Genomic DNA, 21460 nt, shown 5'->3' on the forward strand with positions numbered 1-21460 from the left:
GGACTCTTTCTGGAAAGCATCATCATGAAGGAACTCAAAAAAGGACTTGCTGTAGCTGCCAAAAAGTCTCCAAAGAAACCTGAACATGGGATGGCTAAAGAGCAAATTCTGGGGAATAATGTGCAGTCCATGACCCACAATATTGTACTTCTGCACTCTTGGAGAGAGCAAAGCTGCAAAGCTGTCTCTGAGACTAGTCAAAATAGAGATGAGTCAATCAGATTAAGTCCCAGGCCCTAAATAGATGATAAAGAAGCAGGTGCCCCAAACCCCAGTCCATCTGCAACTGCAACATCTGAAGATCTCATGGAACATGCTAACCATGAATGGGCTGGTTTGCTGGCAGGTTATTGCAATCTCATGAGAAAAGGAGGCAGACTATAATGAGATCTGAAAGGTAGATGAATGTAAAGTCAACAAAGCTTTGGGGTTGGGTATTTTAGGATGTTAAGTAATTGTTCTTACATGTAATTTTCTTTTAAAAAAAATTCTAATATTCTAAGTGTGATGGTGAATCTTTTAAACGAATATGGGTAGGTGAGGTAAATCCCAGTTAAGCTGCCAGAAAAAGGAGGATGAACCTCATCCTCTAAAGAGCAAGCAAAATATTTTTGCTGCTGCTACTTGGTGTTTTTTAAAAAATAATTTTGTTATTTTTATTTTATTTTAATATGTATGTATTCTCTGCCCTGGGACTTTCACGAAATGGGCAGATTACAAAGGTTCTAATAAAATAAGATCAATTCTTAACTCTCTGAAGTATAACTGAAGCATTAATTGGTATATTAGCAAGCAATCAGTAAAAATTGAGTGGGTTATTTTTGCAATACGTAGCTTGTTTCTGTTCAGAGGTATGCTATTTGTCCCAGTGTGAGAGGCTTTTCTAGTGTGAATAACTATCCACTAAACATGCATATTAATCCAAATGAAACGAGCTTCCTCTGGGAGACATTTTTAAAGCTTGCAGTCAGATCTGTCAGGGCAGAACTACTGAGCCAGGGATTAGTGCCCCACTCTGTATACACGAACATAAATAATTAATCTACTCTGCCTCAAAACAAACATGAGAGCCATTTCTCCCTTTAAAAGAGGCACAATCATCAAGAGTTGCTGAAAAAGAAGTGGTGAGGCTATTTTTAGTTTCCATTTAAAAATACTTACTTAATTTGTTACTCAGTGAAGTACAGAACATATTTTTCCTTGCAAAGAAAAAAAATCTGCCCTGTAAAGATCTGTGGAGCAGGATTTCTGAATCTAAAATCTTACACAGTGCAAAAGGCTATGCTTGTTTAACTCATGCAGTTATGATCACTAAGGTATGAAAGGATGCTAACTTCCCACTTCCTCATTGCTTTGCCGAAGCTTGCAATAAAAACAGCTGGCATTTCTGATATGTATATATTTTAAAATTTGTACTTATTTATTTAAAATATTCCTTACTCATTCCTCCTTGCTGAAGCAATCCCGGAGAAGGTTATATTAAAATCAAATACACATTGAAATAAAACAGGCAGGAAAATAATCAGCTAGCAAAAATTACCAGTAGAGCCAAGAAACCATACTGAGATGAAATTAGTGAGTTACTTATGAGAGTTGGGACCAACCATATCCGAAAAGGGAATTCCTTAAACAGGGTGCCACTGCTAAGAAAGGCCCTCTTTCACAATGTTGCATATCAATTGTCAGTTAAATGTGGCGCAGTTAAGAGGGCCTTTCACATGGACCTTAATGCACAGGCAGGTCGGGAGCAGGTACATATGTCCCAGGCTATATAGGGCTTATTTTTTAATCATTCTTTAGTAATTTTACACCATTATTAAACATAAACAAAACATCGTATATAAATCATACAACATTAGCAAACTGAAATCTCACATAATTAGGGCCTATTGATACAAGCACTTTGAACTAGTGCTGTGCCGAAAAATTCTTTTGGCTTTTTTAATCTTCATCAATTAATGAGGGGGGAAATGTATTCAAAAATTGTGAAAGGGAAGTGTGTGTGTGTGTGTGAAAATCACATGGGCAGTGTGTAGGATTTTGAACTTATGAGGTGGCTGAGAGGTGCTTGTGAGTGCCCTTTTGTTCAACAAATTCTTTCATTCTGCAAATCATCTCACCAGTGGTCTACACTCTGTAGACTTGCTAGGTGCCACTGCTTCAATTAAAAGACCAGGGGAAGGCATCATGAGGGAACTTCCCCATGGTGTGCGCAGACAGGGAGGCTGCCGAGTACAGAAAAAAAATGTTTACTGGAAGGAAAAACATATACCACATTCATCCACCTCACAACAATAAGGTAAGCTCAAAAATCCACACTGACCAAAATGCTAAAGATATTCTCAAATGCCCAGAGAATGAGGCAGAAAAATGGAAGCCTCTTTCTCAGGGGAAGAAAACTTTTGAGAATTGGCAGGACAGATTTTTGGCATAGCACTGCCTTGAACTTGATTCGGTAGCATATAAGCAGCCAATTAAGCCTTTTCAAAACTGGTGTAATCAGGGCCGGCACAAGGCATGCCGGGGCTCTTGGGCACCAGCCTGCCCTGGGCCCTGGCACCTGCATGCATGCCCCACCTACCGAGCGAGCAAGTGGGCGGAGGAAGCGAGCGGGCAGGGGGGAGGAGGGTGGGCTAGTGAGTGAGCAAGCAGGTGGGCGGGCAGCTCCCTCCCTGTGATCCTTGGCAGGGACCCTGCATATCGCAGAAGGGGAGCGCTACTCCCTCACCCTGAGTGGTCCTTCAGGGGCCCCTGTGGGCTGCGAGGCCTTTGGCCAGGGTCCAACCTGGCTGCCCTTTGGCACTGGTCCTGGGTGTAATATGTTCACAGTAGCTGGTCCCACGTTCACAGTCTAGCTGCAGCATTCTGCACCAGCTGCACCTTCTGAGTCAACTTGAAAGGCAGCCCCACATGGAGCACATGGCTTGGCAGGGCTTCCAGAGGGACGGACTGGGAGAGCCTTTAGACCAGGAATGTGGAACCTGGTACCCTCTAGATGTTGTTGGACTCCAGTTCCCATCAGCCCCAGCCGGCTTTGGGAATTGGAATTCAACAGCATCTCTGGAGGAATGCAGTTCCACATCCTTATTTTAGCAGCTCACCTGCCTGACAGAACGTGGCCAGAGACAATTCATATGACCACTAGTTTTAGATTTCATTCACTTTTTAAAAAAAAAATATTTTTATTCAAGATAAAGTAGAAGTACAAAATGTTCCAATTTGATTACATAGAAGCATTACAAAGTAAAGCAACAACAACAACTAAAAAGAATATGGAATGAATAAAAGTAATAATAGGTAATTATTAAAGTTAACTTCTTACCCCTTCATATTTAAGTGTAATAATATAATACAACAGTTTCCTATATTGAGGTAAAAAAGATTAAATGGAGCTATTTCATCTATCACTATCATTCCAGAATTGTATAAAGCCCATTTCTCTAGAAATTTATTTTGATGGTTATAATTCATCGCATTTCTATTATAAGTCATTTTTATCATTAATACTGTCTCCCAAGTTTTTTTCAACCAATCCATCAATGTTGGGGGTTTATTATTTTTCCATTTTTGTGCGATACATATTTTTGCCACTGTGAGCAAAGTAGCTACTAGTTGAAAATCTGCATTAATACAGGCATACCCCGCTTAAAGTAGCTTCACTTAAAGTAGCCTCGCTATAAAGTACATGCTCCATACTCTACCATACCTCGCTTAAAGTATGTGTGCTTCGCAATAATGGACACTTTATTGGCATGACGCCGCTGCCATCTAGTGGTGATTGTGTGCAGTACGAGTGAAGATAATTGCTTCACTTTAAGTACATTTTCACTTAAAGTACACTCTCCGGTCCCATTGCATACGTTAAAGCGGGGTATGCCTGTAATTTTTTCACGAAATAAGCACAAAAGTATTGTTTTAGGATTTCTGTATAACGTTTGACCTGTAATATTCTGTATTATATCTAAAATTTTGTTCCAAAAATGGTTTTATTTGAACACAGCTCCAAAAAAGATGTATAAAATCCGTGTTACTTCTTCTACATCTCCAACAGTACATATTTTGATTAAATATTTTGCTTAATATACGTGGTGTTTTTTTTTTTTTTTTTTTTTTTTTTTTTCAATAATTTTTATTCAGATTTTCATAAAACATACAAGACAAAATCATAAAACATTCAAAGACAAAAAACAAAATCAAAAATAGTTAAACAAAAAGAAAAAAAGAAAAAAAAAACAAAAATAAAAAATAAAGAGTAAAATATTGACTTCCCATTTGTCAAAGATCAAATCAGTTATAAGTCTATAATATATAACAATCCTGTCTCTTAAGTCATATTATAAAATCACTTTCCTCCAGTAGTTATCTTACTTAATCATCAAATCTCATAAACATTACTTTATTCTTTCCACAAAAAGTCAAAGAGAGGTTTCAATTCTTTAAGAAATATATCTATCAATTTTTTTTTCCAGATAAGCATATCGATTAATCCATCTCATTACTAATTATGATAATCTTATTGTCATAACCATAGTCAAAATAAACATTTCAATTAATCCATCACATCAGAATCTGTTAGGTTCAGTAATTTCAATAGCCATTGTTCTATTATCTCTAGTAATTCCATTTTCCATCTTCCATCTTCAGTAGTCTTGTTAAGTCCAGTAATTTCAATATCCAATCTTCCATTATCAGTATTCCATAATAATCTTGCTGTCAAAGCCATAGTCATATAGTAAGAGTCTGATGGGAATTACCTCTATCCCAAATATTTTCTTGCCATCCATTCTGAATAGGTTGCTGAAATACTGCTGTAAAATCATATCTCTGTTCTTTTTTTCAAAATACACTGGGTCATCTCTTAAAAGTTTTTCCATTGTCACATGGCTGCAGTTAATTCCATAGATTTTCTCTATATTGGGCTCCATCACATCATTCCAGTCCAGAAGATAGTCCATGCCATTGATAACTTTATCTCTAGAATCTTCATTAATTTCTTCAGAGATAACATTGAGTTCCAAACAATAGATTTTATTTCTAAAGTCCATAGACTCCAAATCTTGTTCCTGTTCCACGTTTGTTCCAATCTCCGGGATCTCCTCTCTCACAGGGACCCCTATTCCAGTCTCCAGGGTCTCCTCTCTCACAGGGACCCCTGTTCCAATCTCCGGGGTCTCCCCTCTCACAGGGACCCCTTCCAGGGTCACCTCTCTCACAGGGACCCTTATATCTTTAATCTCCTGCTTCATTTTACTCAATTCAATTTTCATTATCTCAATCTCATCCATTATTTTCTGAAACATAGTTATTTCCAGATTCTCAGCCACTTTCTTAATTGCCATTTTAAAAGAAAAATATAGGAAAACCACTTCTTATTTCAGCAACAATTGGGTTAATACTCCAAACTTGGTGACATCACAGTATAAACAGAGCAGACAGCCTTATCTCTCCAATAGTTAAGTAAACAAAATGCAGTTCCCAGGATCGAAACAATTAATGGCAATCGTCAAGAAACAGATTCGTCAAAATAAAATAGACCAAAAAGAGAGTAGTCTCAAAACAGTATAATATTTTTCAAAATAAAAATCTGGAATAGAAATCCCTCTTCTGTGTATATCTTTAGAATGCAAATCCAGGACAGCTTTTTGCAACAAAAACAGAGATAAGCTATTAATTAGTGCGTAGCAGAGAGAAGTTACGGCTCCCCAGTGAGATGTCAAAAACCGATCAATCTGGCAAATCTCTTTTAAACAGCAACAATTTAAGTCAAGTAAAAGAAAAATATAGAAAGAAGGGTGCTTGCCTGTTAGTGCGTTCTCTCTTAGAAGATAAGATGAACGTTCGCTTTAACAGATAGAGCTTGCTGTTGAAAATCCGTCCCACCTTCGTCGGCTGGACCTCGTCCCATAAATTAATGAGATCTGGTCGTCCCAACAAAAATAGGCTTTGAGGTTAATCTCTTCGTTTCTCCCTACCCGGGAGAAGTTTAATCAGTCAAAAAAAAAAGAAAAAACTGACTGATATATCTGAATAAGCTTCTTTTGAGGCAGGAGCCCGTCTCAAAAGCAGGCACAGGCTAAGTCACCCTTCCCGGAAGTCCAATATACGTGGTGTTAAGTACCATTGATAAACTGCTTTAAAAAAAATTTCTTTCAAATTACTATTTGATAATGTGGTTGGGATATTCTTAAACAACCCAATCCACTCTTCTTCCAATATTGATAAATTAAATTTATCTAAATCTCTGATCCATTTCTTTTTATATGTTTAATGTAATTGTTGCATACTTAATGAGGAGAGGATTTGATATATTTTAGCAATAGCATTTTCCTCTGATTGTAGTAAAAAAGTCTCAAAAGCTGTAGGAGGACGTGGGTTTCTGTGTTTTGTTTTTATTTGTTCTACTATATGCCTTAATTCAAAGAATTGAAATAATGGAGGCCTCTTATTATTCAAAATTTCAGCTGCATTTTCATAAGAAATAATAAATCCTTGTTTAAACCAGTCACTATACTTGAACAGTTTTCCCCATGTATAGTAATTAATAGTTTGTTGTAGTTGATTGTTTACAAATTCATTTCTCAAAATTGAAATCAGAGGGGAGAAACCTGGGGCCAGCTTTTTTACGCAATAAATCCATACTTTAAATACTGTGTTTGTAGATGTAAGAAAATTCTGTTTAGTTATTATTGTTTTTGGCTTAACCCATAGTAATTCCTATAATCTTCTCCTGTACATTTCTTGCTCCGCTTTTAATAAGATACTATCACAATCTTCAAACCATTCCATAATTAACAATAATTTGGCTGCTTGGTAGTACTAGTTTTAGATTTAATTCCGACTGAATCATAATTTTGCTGAATGGGTGCTCCCCTGAAACAGACTGCTAGAAAAATTATGATGACTTTTTGACACTGCTCTCTAAGATGCAGCTTCTTTTCTCTGCACTTAACTCTTTCTGTTCTACATGCTTTTTTTTGACGAGGAAGGAAAATAAGAAGCTACTTCTTCAGGTAGCTAAAGAGAGAAGATTAAGCTGGCTTGAATGAGGATATAAGTGAAAAGAGCTTATGTGCAATGGGAAATGGGATTTCATCAGTCTTACATCTGAGTCCCCTGGATATCCATGCACTGGATATAGGGTTACCAACCGTACTTTTAAAAGAGTACATGTACTCTTTTTGAGATGGTGCAATAGCATACTCTTACTTTTCACTTATCGAAGCCAAATGTACTCTTTTTGAAATGACAAAATGATGGTAACCCTAACTGGATATGATGTGGTGCATTCAACCTATGTGCCTCAACTAGGGCTTTGTACAGACCCCCTAATGCAATTTGTAAATACAGATCAGGCCCAATCCAGCCCAGACAGTCTGACCTGATCTGGATCACAATCCAGATATTACAAATATCTAGAAATCCCATTGACTTATGTTGCAAAACCACAAGAGCCATATCTTTCTTGTTTTTTGACCTAGGGGCATGACATTTGGAGCCACAGTAGCTGCTATATAGCGGATTAAACCTACCAAGTTTCAGGTTGATAGCTCCAGCTGTTTCCATGCTAGCAATCTTTAAAGTTTAAACATTTCACAATTAAAATGGACAGTTTTGTTTTTTCACAGGGACATGAAATTTGGCAACACAATAACCCCTATGGAGGGAATTAGCCCTGCCAAATTTCAGGTGGATAGCTCTAGGGGTTTTCATGCTAGCCGCCTTTAAAATTGCCTTTTCCCAAATTTTTTTAAAAGTCTGTTAGTCCTTAGTCATGTCAATTATCATGTTTCTGTGTTTCCGCTGTTCCTTTCTTCAGTATTTGGGGAAATGTTTTTAAAATAAGATTTGCAATACTAGACATGAATAAGTAGCATCAAGCAGGCACAGGCTGGCAGCACCATAGAGATAGTATGGACACAGGGACATGAAATTTGGAGACACGGTAGCCCCTATAGAGGGGATTAGCCCTGCCAAATTTCCGGTGGGTAGCTCTAGGGGTTTTCATGGTAGCCACCTTTTGGCCTTTTCCAAGAAAGATTTTTTTTTTAAAGACCCTGTCATATAAGGGACAGATTGCCAACAGCAAGGAAAAATAAAAACACTATTTAATATTAACAATATTCACTGTGGTTAGCAATTGGAAATAATAATAATAATAATACTTATAATAATAATAATTCATAACTCAGAATGCTGGCTAATGTGCCTACAAGATTTGGCTGGCCAGCTGGCTAATAATAACAATAATGCTAGTAGTAGTAGTAGTAGTAGTAGTAGTAGTAGTAGTAGTAGTAGTAGTAGTAGTGAATTCAGAAAGCTATGCCTAAATATGCCAACAAGATTTGATAATAATTCTTAGCAATGAGAACAGAGTAAAATAATAAAAAAACACAAATAACAAACCTTTAGAAAAAATGTAAATAAGGATGGGACTGGGATTGATTCGTAAACAATAGAAAACAACTCCCAGCAAACATTGCTAAGAGATGGAACTTACAAATGATTTCTGCATTTTAAGACTTTACCCCTTCCAAGCACTGTGATTGGAGAACGTTGGGTGGAACGACAGCATTTTAGCCTCTTCTCTCTCTCCCCACCCTGGTGTTCTCCTTTATGGTGTTGTAATTGCTCCATTTCAGAGACAACCTGTCTGGATTCATTAGATACTGTTTTGAGCTATAGAGCTGTACAAATCTCTACAAATTGATTTGGGACTAGCCAATCCACTCTGTAGAGATTTGTAGCTGCTTCAACCCAATCTGGCAGGATACAAATCAGCCTGAATCGGTGCAGTTTGGTTTGTGATTTGTACAAATACGATGCACAGCCCTAGTATAAACTTCAAAAATCGGTAATCACTTTTAAGTCTGGGAAATATATACACTGGAATGTACAAACATTGACATTCAATGCATAGGTTGTGGGTGGGAATAGAATGTGGGCAAAACATCCTGGTGGGTGAAGCAGTCCATAGTTTCTAAACATGGAGGCATTGCAGTCTGAGATGTGTAGTTCTTATTGTTTTCTCTTCCTACCAGAAATTCCTTAAGGTGTATATACTGTATGTACACACAAATAGGAGGTCAAAGACCAGAATGCTGAAAAGATGTAGCTTTATTCTGTGCACAAAGGCACCATTGATTTCTTGTGTATAAAAATTTTTCTGTGTAAAATATGCTAAAGCCCAACGCGTTTCAGCTTGTGCAGTCAAGCCTTCATCAGGGGAAAATTAGACTCTTCAGTAAAATATTAAGACAAACTTGAGGAAGATACCAGACAAAGTTTGTCTTAATATTTTACTGAAGAGTCTAATTTTCCCCTGATGAAGGCTTGACTGCACAAGCTGAAACGCGTTGGGCTTTAGCATATTTTACACAGAAAAATTTTTATACACAAGAAATCAATGGTGCCTTTGTGCACAGAATAAAGCTACATCTTTTCAGCATATTGGTCTTTGACCTCCTATTTGTGTTTTCAGTGAATGCTTCACACTTTTATCTTGTTACACGTATATACTGTATGTGCCAGCAATGCTAGATTTGAATTGCTGGCCTTCATATTGGGGCTCATTGTATGGTCAGAAGGGCTTGCTGTATGTTTTCTGCCATTTCAAGCCCAAACAGAACCTTGGCAAATCTAGGGAATGTACAGATGATGGTTTAACTACAATCTCTTTAATTGTGAATGAAAGCTTTGGAATTATCTCCTACAAGAGGTAGTAATGACCACCAACTTGGATGGCTTTACAAAGGGGATTAAACAAATTCATGGAGGATAAGGCTGTCAGTGGCTACTAGCCATGATGGCTATGTACTTCCTCCAGTGTCAACAAAGGCAGTATGCCTCTCTATACAACTAGCTGGGAATCAGAATGCCATTACAGTCAGATCTTGCTTGTGGACTTCCCTTGAGCATCTGGTTGGCCATTCTGAGAACAGAATTTGGGTCTAGATCCAGCAGGGCTCTTATATTCTTATGTACACTTTGGGGCTCAAATTGTCAGGCTGCTCTGCTAGCATAATACTCTTATTTCAGTCAAGTTTGCACTGGCATGGCATGTGAAGATTCAGCTGTTGGCTATATCAAAGTCTCAGATTAGATGCAAATTGTTTCTGATTGCATTGTCCCCATTTGAGAGTAGAATCAAAGATATTTCCTTTGCAGCATCTCATTGCTGCAAGAAATCCCCCCGAGTTCTGTAATCTGTTATTAATGTTTTTGACTATGGATCTGATATAAGACTCCCATCACTAACAATGATTTTTCTCTTTTATCAGGGATCTTTAGTTGGCATTTATAAAAGCCTAGCAATTGTATATTAATAATTTCTATAGCACTTCTAGAGGGCAGAGCACTTTTATAATATGTATAGCACTTTCTTTGTTGTCCTGTGGCTGCAGAAGCATGGGGGCAGGTAACCTGGCTCCAGACTCTGGCCAGAAGCAGTGGTGCCATTAGGGCAAGACTTCAGGGCAGATGTCCAGGGCAAAACCAAATGCAACCCCCCTCACTCTCTCAGCCAGCAAGCATCGTCTCTCTCACTCTCACTGCAAATGCAGCAAAGTAGCCAGGGAGGGTGGTGAAGGCTGCTCCACGTGCTCAGTGCCAACACAGCATTAACAAGCACACTCTCTCTCTCAGCCAGCAAGCATCGTCTCTGAGATTGTAGTGGTGTGGGAATATACAGAGATCATGGGGCCACTAGTCCAGTCCCTAGGCATCCTGCAATGGGACTATGGCATGTTCATGGGGTATTTGCTACCAATACTCTACAATCTGGACTGCAAGTTGGAAGGGCTGGAAAACAAATCTGCGATGCAAAAAAGTTTAAACATTGCAAATGCAAAGTTTAAAAATGGCAAATGCAGCAAAGTGGCCAGGAACGGCGGCAGAAGCCGCTCTGCGTGCTCAGTGCAAACACAGCATTAACATGCACACTCTCTCTCAGCCAGCAAACATAGTATTTCTCATAATTCAACCAGCTTCTGGACCCTGCCCTATCACCAATTAAAGGCGCACATGCCCAAGCAAACATTTTCCCCTGGGATGCAAAAAAGTTTAAACATTACAAATGTAGCAAAGTAGCTAGGAAGGGTGGTGGTGGAGGCTGCTTTGCACGCTAAGTGCAAAGAAAGTATTCACAGAGCTTGGAAAAGTTATTTTTTTGAACTACAACTCCCATCAGCCCAATCCAGTGGCCATGCTGGCTGGGGTTGATGGGAGTTGTAGTTCAAAAAAGTAACTTTTCCAAGCTCTGCGTATTCACATACACACATCGTCGTCTCTCACCTCCACAGTTCTTCATCTCTATTCTGCTGCTGCCTCCTCTTTCTCCTTCATCCACGTCCTTGCCCTCCTGCTGCTTTCTCCCTCCACTCTATTCTTCTCCACAAATTGTTTTTGAAACAATTTAAATTTTTCTCTCCACCACTGTCTCGCTCTCCATCCCCTCCCTTGTTGCCTCCTAAACACCCACAGAGCACGAGGGAAGAGTGACACTGTGCAGAAGTCCGTTATGAGGAACATGACTTTCATCCACAAATCAGAGGAGCAGAAGACTTCCCCTGCTCCCCAGCAAGTAACGCCCAAAAGTAAGCCTGGAAACATTAAAGTTACACCTCAAAAATATTAAAATTACTCCTTGTTCTATTACAAGCAACATGTAAAGAAATTACCCACTTGTTCCTCAAAAAAGTAATAAATTACAAGTGTCAAGAATAGCTAACTTTGGTCAAGCTGAGATGGGCCACCAGGGAGGATTCTGGGAGCCCATGATTGCCTAAGACTCCCCACGGGGGGGGGGGAGATCCAAAGCTCAGGGTTAGACAAGCAATTTACAACCTGGGCAGGGGGATGTAACTGATCCCTAGCTATTATTCCTTATCAGCTTCCTGGGATTATAAATCAGGAAGAAGGGGTGTGTAGATCAGAACCCCTGGGTGAGACCGGACGGTTTCCTTATCTCCAAAGGCTTCAAAGGGGTAGACCCTGCAGAGGTGGGAGATGACTGTTTGCTTTCCCCCCTCTTTGGTGACTGTTAAACTCCATAAAAAAGGAAGAAAAAACTTCCAAGAGAGTTCCCTGTTTTCCATCTACTGAACCTGCCTGAAATGCGACAGAGAAAGCCTTTTGCGGGAACCGGGCTGATCTATGTAAGTATAGGATCTTAGCTTAGAAAGACTTTTGTTGTGTTCCTTTGTCTGAATGGAACCTCTCCCCTTTTGTCATGCCAATGTGCCTCGTGTAACCCATTTGTGGGTGATTATCTTTAAAGAAACAAACCGCTGCTCTCTTTTGTAAATACCAACTCATTTACGTTTAAATAAAATATCCTTTTATAAACTGTGTGTATTGGAACTGAGGATTCTAAATCTAGTCCTTTGACTGCTGAATGCTGCTGTTACTGTTAATTGATGAGAGTTAATCCCTTGGGATTCACATTTGGACTCAGGTCCCTTCCCTCAGAGAAAGGAACCGGGAGGAAGGGTGGTGGCAGTACTATCGTGAGTAGTTACTCCTGAAAGAGGGAGAGTTTGCCTGGGACGCAGCGGCCCAAAGGAGTGGGACTGTTCTCAGAACCAAGGACAAGGGACCCCAGGGGGACAAGTCTTTGACAAGTAGTTCGTTTTTCCTAACGAATTACTTCCAAACTCTGGTTTGTTTAAAAAACTGGATTTGTTGTGCCAGGGTTCAATTACTTTAATCCATTTTAATGGCAAAGACCTACACTTCTGGTATGTGCTTGGATCCCTCCTGCAAAATACTGACAATCTGGGGGCTCCCTAAGTTCACAATATAAACTTACCTAACTGCATCACTACCCAGAAGACCAGTGGCTGATGTAAGATGGCAGGGAACATGTTAAGTGATTCCCCCCTACTCCATTTACTGGGAACAGAATGGACCCCAAACAGTTTAGGAGCTTGGTAGTTTCACCATACATTTCAGTGTGAGTAAATCAGACACCTGGTAAAGCAACAACTCTCTCTCTCTCTCTCTCTCTCTCTGTGTGTGTGTGTGTGTGAGGAATCAGAGCTACTACAGAGCTCCATGTCAGAGCTACTACCAGTTCCTAGGTCCTGCTGGCTTGATGCAGTCATGTCAGGCAGTGTTTTTGTTTACCCCCCCCCAAATGGTTTTATCCTGTTTCCTTCCCACTGACACCAATGAGAGGGAGATTTACTTATGCCAGTTCTAGGGCTAGCATTGTTCTTGGCCTTTTTTTGGGGGGGGGTATGTCAGGGAAATGTAGCTTTTTTGGATCATGCAGTTTCTCCTAATGAACACATTTTTGTATGCAGTTTTGACTATGTACACATTTTTGCAAGCAGTCTTCCCTAATATAATGCATTTGGTATGAATATATTCATTTTTATGCACACTTTCCACCAATATATGTATTTTTTGTAAACTTTGGTTAGAGAACTGCTTTACAGAATTCGTACAAGAGCTAACTTTGAACGTTGGCTGTGTTTTGATTCTCATCATGTTTCAGAAAGTACACATTTGATAGACTCAGCTTTAAATGTGAATTGAGTTTCTCTTCCATCCCTACCAAGGGCATAGATGCCACCCCACTGGCAGAGTGGAACTTCCTTGCATATGAAAGCCCCTTCAGCCAGTTACTGGCCTGCTATAGGATTGGACCCTAAAATGTAAATATTTTGTAGAAACTGGAAAGGGGTATGGAAGGAGGTGAAACCCTGTCATTGATTTGGAAAACCCCTGTGAGGCATAAGCTTTCAAGTTCAATAATGCTGCTTTTGACTTAGAAGCCTGCTGTAGTGCCAGATGTTTCAGTAATCCGAGCCTCTTTCTAGATGCATAAGTCTCTGAAGCTACAATGTGACATGCGAGTTACAGGTGGAAGGAAAGTTGTTTGGAGATGATATATGACTTGGGGGAAAGGACTTTGTGGTAAAGCACATGCTATGTGTAAAAAAATGTAAAAAACAACAACAACGGGTGCAGTTCCTGGCATTTCCAGGGAGGGTTAGGAAAGATTTCTTCCTGAAACCCTGGAGAACTGCTGCTAGTCAGTGTAGGGAGCATGGAGCTAGATGGACCAATGGCCTGACTCGGTATAAGGGAGCTTCTTGTGTTCCTGTGTGACATGTTTCTTGCACAGCAGAGTACAGGAAGAGCAGCAGATTGGGGCATTTGGTGGTAGAGGGGAGAAAAACATACTCCAATATGTTGGTCTTGTTCACTGAGGTGCACCTCCTGCAGACTTTAGTTATGGGAAGCAGTAATGTCAATCCGAGTGCAGACCTTGTTACAGAGTACACACACCCAGGGGTGGTGTCAGGGAGCAGTATGTAGCCTCCTCCTATGTAACAGCATAGCATATTACAGGATAGAAGGAGGCACATGCTAAATATTCAATTTGGATTTGGGTTTTTTAAAGACCAGAGAAGACCCTGCATTTGCCATAGTAGGAGAAGAGCTGCAAGGTTTGAAATGTGTCAGATCAAATCAATGATTTTCAGTGCACCTTTCAGCGTCTACCGTACCACATGAAGCGGTCCTTGGAGCAGCAGTTAATGTACTCTGTCATTTATAATAAGAACGCTTGAATACCCTGAGGTTCAGTTATGTGGCTTCCCAGTGTTATCTGGAGAACTATTAAGTCAGTCCTTTTTCCCATTCTGAGTCTTGCTCTTTTCCCATCCCAACAGCTTCTGTTCCTTAAAGGAAGGTCCCTTTGGGGAAGGGCTGTAGCTCAGTGGTAGAGCATGCAGAAGGTCCCAGGTGCAATCCCAGGCATCTCCATGAAGGGCTGGGAGAAACTTCTGCCTGAAACGCCGGCAAGCCACTGCCAGTCAGTGTAGACAATACTGAGCTAGATGGACCAATGGTCTGACTCAGTATAAGGCAGCTTCCTATGTTTCCATGTTTTTAATATAATATAATATATAATTCTGATTTATAGGGAACCAGCACCCTATTTAAGCTGGATTGCCGATTCTTATGCATGCAGCATTAGCATGCACCTGTAAATCTGGCATGCTAATACTGACTCAGTATGACTTAGCACTTACATGATCTGAACAGGGTAGTTCACGACAGATGCTCTTGGAGGTCACTAATTCATAGGGTCGCCATAAGTCGTAATCAATTTGAAGGCACATAACAACAACAACAGCAACAACAAATGACTTAGCATAAGGCAACTTTCCCCGTTTCTATCTTGCTATGGCCGTGTGCTCATGCAGGAACTGGCAACCCACTATAAGTATGGTGCTGGCTATGATGACTCCACATATATAAGCTTCTTTTGCCTACCTAAAATGGGCCCCTGGTGTGCTGCTTGGTGCCTGACTCTGGATAGAACCCCTTTTATTGCCTGTGAGCTCACAACTGCATGTTCATCCCACAGTGACCGCAATGCAAACTGAGAGCTTTCATCTCTCTAAAACCACCTCTGACACAATGCTTTTCCAACAGAGGAAAAGCACCTTTCCAGCTACAAGAAATGCCCACTCCCCTGGCAAATCCTGGTTACCATTATCATGTGCTCACCCACAAGAGTCTTGCCCAGTTGTCTTTAGGCAAGTAGCTGTCATAGGTATATCTGGCAGTAAATTTCCTGTGACTGCCACTGCTGTTCCAATGCCAGGCTGATACCCTTTTATCAAAATCTCTTCTTTCACACTGGGACAGCCTGATGTACTATTATTATTATTATTATTATTATTATTATTATTATTATTATTATTATTATTTGTAGCTGCTGTGTTTTCTTCCTCACCCTCTAGCACAGTTAAACTGTTTACTGTGACTGCTATCTTGCTGCCACCTTAGATAATCATCACCATCTTGTTTCATCTCATCTCATCTTGGAAAGGCTCCTCCATGGAGATTTGCAAAGATTGTCAGATCGAGGCTTAGAAACTAGGAATATACAGCTGTCTCCTGCTTTTAATGACCACAGTGACCACTTTCTCTGAACGACAGAGAGAATCATGATAATCAACAGCACAGAAGACGCATTTCCAGCACACTTTTAGCAGCAGGGGCTTACACAGGCAAGGGGTGTTAGGTTAATTCAGGGGTGGACAATAAGAACATAACATAAGAACATAAGAAGAGCCTGCTGGATCAGGCCAGTGGCCCATCTAGTCCAGCATCCTGTTCTCACAGTGGCCAACCAGGTGCCTGGGGGAAGCCCACAAGCAGGACCCGAGTGCAAGAACACTCTCCCCTCCTGAGGGTTCTGGCAACTGGTTTTCAGAAGCATGCTGCCTCTGACTAGGGTGGCAGAGCACAGCCATCATGGCTAGTAGCCATTGATAGCCCTGTCCTCCATGAATTTGTCTAATCTTCTTTTAAAGCCATCCAAGCTGGTGGCCATTACTGCATCTTGTGGGAGCAAATTCCATAGTTTAACTATGCGCTGAGTAAAGAAGTACTCCCTTTTGTCTGTCCTGAATCTTCCAACATCCAGCTTCTTTGAATGTCCACGAGTTCTAGTATTATGAGAGAGGGAGAAGAACTTTTCTCTATCCATTTTCTCAATGCCATGCATAATTTTATACACTTCTATCATGTCTCCAATATATTCAGCACAAGGAAACAAAGACCCATGTCATGACTCGGAGAGCTCAGGTGCTTTTCATCTTTTTATCTGCTTGCAATGAACAATGCATGCATAAAATTTGTAAACTTTTTTTTTATCATTAATTTTTATTCAAAATTTCAAAAAACAAAACAGAACAAAAAAAATTAATAACTAATTAATAACTAATACAATTAATAACTAATACAATAAAATAAAATGTTGACTTCCGATTTGTCGCAGATCAGTTATAGGTCTATAATATATAACAAACCTGTCTCTTAATATATTACAAAATCACTTTCCTCCAGTAGTTATCTTAATTAATCATCAAATCACATTAACATTACTTTATTCTTTCTGCAAAAAGTCAAAGAGAGGCTTCCACTCCTTGAGAAATATATCCATCGATTTTTCTCCAAATAAACATGTCAATTAATCCATCTCATCAAGTCTGCTAGGTCCAGTAATTTCAATAGCCATTCTCAGTGTTAATTCCATCTTCCATCTCCATCCTTGCACCCATAATAATCTTGCTGTCATAGTCATAGTCATATAATAAAAGTCTGATAGGAATTTCTTTCATCACAAATATTTCCTTGCCATCAATTCCGAATGTACCACTGAAATGTTGTTGTAAAGCTGCATCTCTGCTCCTCCTTTCCATAGAATTCACCATCACATCTCCCGAGAGTTTTTCCATTGTCACACATCTGGAATTAATTCTGTAAACTTTCTCCATTTCAAGTTCCATCAAATCCTTCCAATCCAGGAATTTTTTTGAACCGTTGATATCTTTATCTCTAATCTCTTCACCAATTCCTTCAAGGACAGCGCTGAATTCCAAACAGTGATATTTGTCTCCAGGATCCATCACAGCCATAAAATCCAAATCTTCTTCCAAGTCCATATTTGATATATCTATTCCAATCTCCAGGGCTTGAATCTTTCCTTTAATTTTTCTTTCATCTTCTTTTATTTGTCCAGCCATATCTTTGGTCTCATCCACCTCCCCTCTCACAGAATCCTGAATTTCCTTCAGCTCCTGTCTCATTTTGCCAAATTCACTTTTCATCTCTTGTCTGCTCTGTCTCAGCTCCTGTCTCACCAGCTTAATCTCATTCATTATTTTCGGAAACATATCTAGATAGAGAACCCCTTCCTGTACATCCAGGGTCTCAGCCACCTTCTTGATTGTCATTCTTAACTATTCCCAAGCAAAGAACAGTTTATTTCTTTTTCCAGTCACAAAGGAGTTAATCCTCCAAGCCTGCTGACATCACCCTCTAGACAGCACAAACCGCCTTATCTCTTATGTGTCCAAAAGTGCAAAACAAATTTAGTTCACAGCATCCAAAAAATTAGTGGCATAAAAAGTAAGCAGATTCGTCAAAAAAAAAATAGACCAGAAAAAATAGTCCCAGACAGATAATACTCAAATGTCATAAAATCAGATTTCCTCTTTAGATTTGTTGCCCCTCATCCGTTTATATCTTTAAAATGCTCAATTCCATGCCAGCTTTTTGCAATAAAAAACAAAGATAGGCTGTTTCGATTTTCTTCCTCCTTAATTCCGTGTATATGAGAGAAAGTTATAACTCACCCAGGGATTCTTTGTTGCTGATCCTTGAACAAATCTCTTTTACTGTAATGATAACAAAATGATAAACGTAGATAGAAGAATGCTCGCCTGTTAGAATACGTTTTTCTTTAAAGAAAAAAAACATCTTGCTTAATCAGTTTGAGCTTGCTTCAAATTCCCTGGCTCCGTCCGACGTTGTTGGCAGGTCCTTCGTTCCTAATGAATTCAAGTCCCCCAACAAACACAACGAAGCATGTGGATAATCTCTTCGTTTCTCCCTTGCCTGGGAGAAAGTTTTTACCAGTCAAAAAAACCTTTTGGCTGGTTTTAAAACTGAAAAAGCTTCCTCTGAGATGAGAGCTCGTCTGAGAGGCAGGCACAAGCTAAGCAATCCTTCCCGGAAGTCCATAAAATTTGTAAACTGAGTGCGACAGCAGAGTTTGCAAGATTACTTTTTTAAAGGAATAAATTACAATTACTGTTGCATGGCCCCAAAAAGGAATAAATTATCATTACAATTGGAAGGGATTGATTACTTTACCTGTACTCAAAAGTAATCACTACAATTACAGTTAAATTACTTAAAAAAAAAACTAGAGTGTTACTTTTTACCTCAGTAGTCCCTTCAGTACCACTCCCTATATATGCATATATGCGTGTATGTGTGTATATGTATGTATATTATTTTATGTATTTTAATTGCATTTTATGTATTTTAATTTATTTTAATGTTTTTGTGATTTTTATTGTATACAATTTTATTATGTACGGACTCGATGTATTGTAAGCCGCCCTGAGTGCCCTATTATAGGGTAGAAGGGAGGGTTAGAAATATTTTAAATAAATAAATAAATACAAGGTGCTGGGCTTGGGTGCTCCACACCTAAGTAGCCTAAAACAACATTAAAAATAAATGCACGCGCTCACACGCACACACACACACACAAAGAGGATAGCAGAATTTTTTTTTTATTAATGCGATAGCAGTGGTGATCTCTCTGCTGGTAAGGGAGGAAGAGGCCACAGCTCAGAGCTTTGCACATCAAACCAAGTGCAACCCCCCCCACGCACACTCTCTCAGCCGGCAAGTGTCATCTCTCTCACTCAACCATCTCCCGGACTCTGCCTTGCCACCAACTAAGGCACCCCCCCAGAAAATATTTTTCCTGGGGTGCAAAAAAGTTAAAACACTGCAAATGCAGCAAAGTAGCCAGGAATGATGGTGTGCAAACATAGTATTCACACACACACACACACACCACCACCACCACCACCACCACCACCATCATCATCATCATCATCATCATCGTCTCTCCACAGTTCTTCATCTCCATTCCGCTGCTGCCTCCTTCTCCTCCTTCATCCATGTTCTTGCTCTCTGGCTCCTCCCTCCCTCCACTCCATTCTTCTCCACCACTGTCCATTTTAAAGAAAATTTTTTCTCTCCACTCCACCCGTCTTGCTCTCCACCTTCTCCCTTGTCGCCTCCTACCTACCCACAAAGCACAAGGGAAGATCAATACTGTACAGAAGCCCAGTTTGAGGCACATGATTATCATCCATGAATCAGAGGGGCAGAAGACTTCCCTGGCTCTCCCCCCGCCAAGTAATGCCCAAAAGTAATGCTGGAAACATTACAATTACTCCTCAAAAGTAATAAAATTACTCCTCATTCTATTACAATCAAAATGCAAAGAAAAAGCCCACTCATTCCTCAAAGAAGTAATACATTACAAGTAATTCATTTTTCCTAACAAATTACTTCCAAGCTGTGTGCCACAGTTTCTGCCTGGATGAGACACATAGTGCATGTTCCCCTCCCTTGATTATATTTGTTCAGCTTACATCACAGCTCAGTGGTAGAGCATCTACTCTGCATGCAGAAGGTCTCAGGTTCAATCCCCGCCATTTCCGGGTAGGGCAGGGAAAGACCCCAGTCTCAAACCCCAAGAGCAGCTGCCAGTCAGTGTAGACAATACTGAGCTAGATGGTCAGTCAATGGTCTGACTCAGTATAAGGCAGCCTCCTATGTTGTAACCTAGAAGCAGTAGCCTGTGTGTGTGGCAGATGACTATTTCAGTTAATTGATATTTAAGTTTTACAGACTCTGCATGCATTGCTGAAGGGGAGTAGTTAGTTTGAGTGTGACCCACCAAGTCCACCAATGTAGCCTACCCAAAGACTGGAATCCCTTGTTCTTCATGCTTTATGAGTAAATAGAGTAAGCAGTTGTGGCTCAGCATTCTCATAATGAAAATATCAGTTGTAGATAATCCTGCCTGCAGATCTTGGGAACCTTTCATAAAACACCGTTGGATCATATTATAGGATTGGAGGTTGTAGGTCATCTAGTCCAACCCCCTGGTCCGTGCAAAACATCTAAGGCTAGAGCATCCCTAACAGAGGGTTCCCCTCTTAGGTAGTTTGTTCCACTATTGGTCTGCTCTTAACATTACAAAGTTTATCCTAAAGTCGAAATGAAACCTATGCTCCTGTAACTTTAACCCATTAAATTTATTTATTTTTATAAAGTTCTTACATGCAGATCTCAAAGTGTTTTCCATACAAATATACATCAATAAAACAAAATCAAGAAAATATAATAAAATAAAAAACATTATATCAGCAAGGGAGTGTTTCTATTAAGGCAAGTAACAAAAGCAAGGTTTTTCATTATAAGCCACAAAACTGATAGCTTATAAAAGTGGCTTGTTGGACAAGTAGCTTGAAACTTGGCATACATGATCTACCTGATGAGGTCTACAACAGGGACAAATTTCAAACCAATTTGATAAACACTGCCATAGATACAGCAAGTTAAACATTGCTGAAAATTGCCACATTAACACCCTTCTCCCCGCATAAAGCACATCATATATTTCTTTCCAATTTTGGTGAATACTACTGATGTACTTTAGTCAGGCTTGTTGCAGTGCCCATGTGATGTTCCTGTATTAATGTAAATATGGTAAGTGCTGTTTGTATAGAAGATATGTGGTAAGTGGAATGAAAGAGGAGGGGGTAGTAAATGAGCAGTAGAATGCTGGATGATTGGCTGAGTGTTAGAATGGCTGAGAGTATAAATGGAAGGATGACAGTTGAATCTTGGTGGACGTTAGTGGGTTGTTTGAGAGGTGTTTGGTGGGGTTTTTGAGAGGAGATTGTGTGGAGAGTTGGTGGATGTGGGGAGAGTGTGGAGTTCGGATTAATACTAAGACAAGTATCACAGGAATAGATGAAACCATATGCTTATGTGCCTTTATAAAGTAATCTTGTTATTTCTGATATTTAATAAACACTATTTTGGTTTACCGGAGGCC

This window comes from Rhineura floridana, chromosome 4, assembly GCF_030035675.1.
Source record: "Rhineura floridana isolate rRhiFlo1 chromosome 4, rRhiFlo1.hap2, whole genome shotgun sequence".
Taxonomy (NCBI): Eukaryota; Metazoa; Chordata; class Lepidosauria; order Squamata; family Rhineuridae; genus Rhineura; species Rhineura floridana.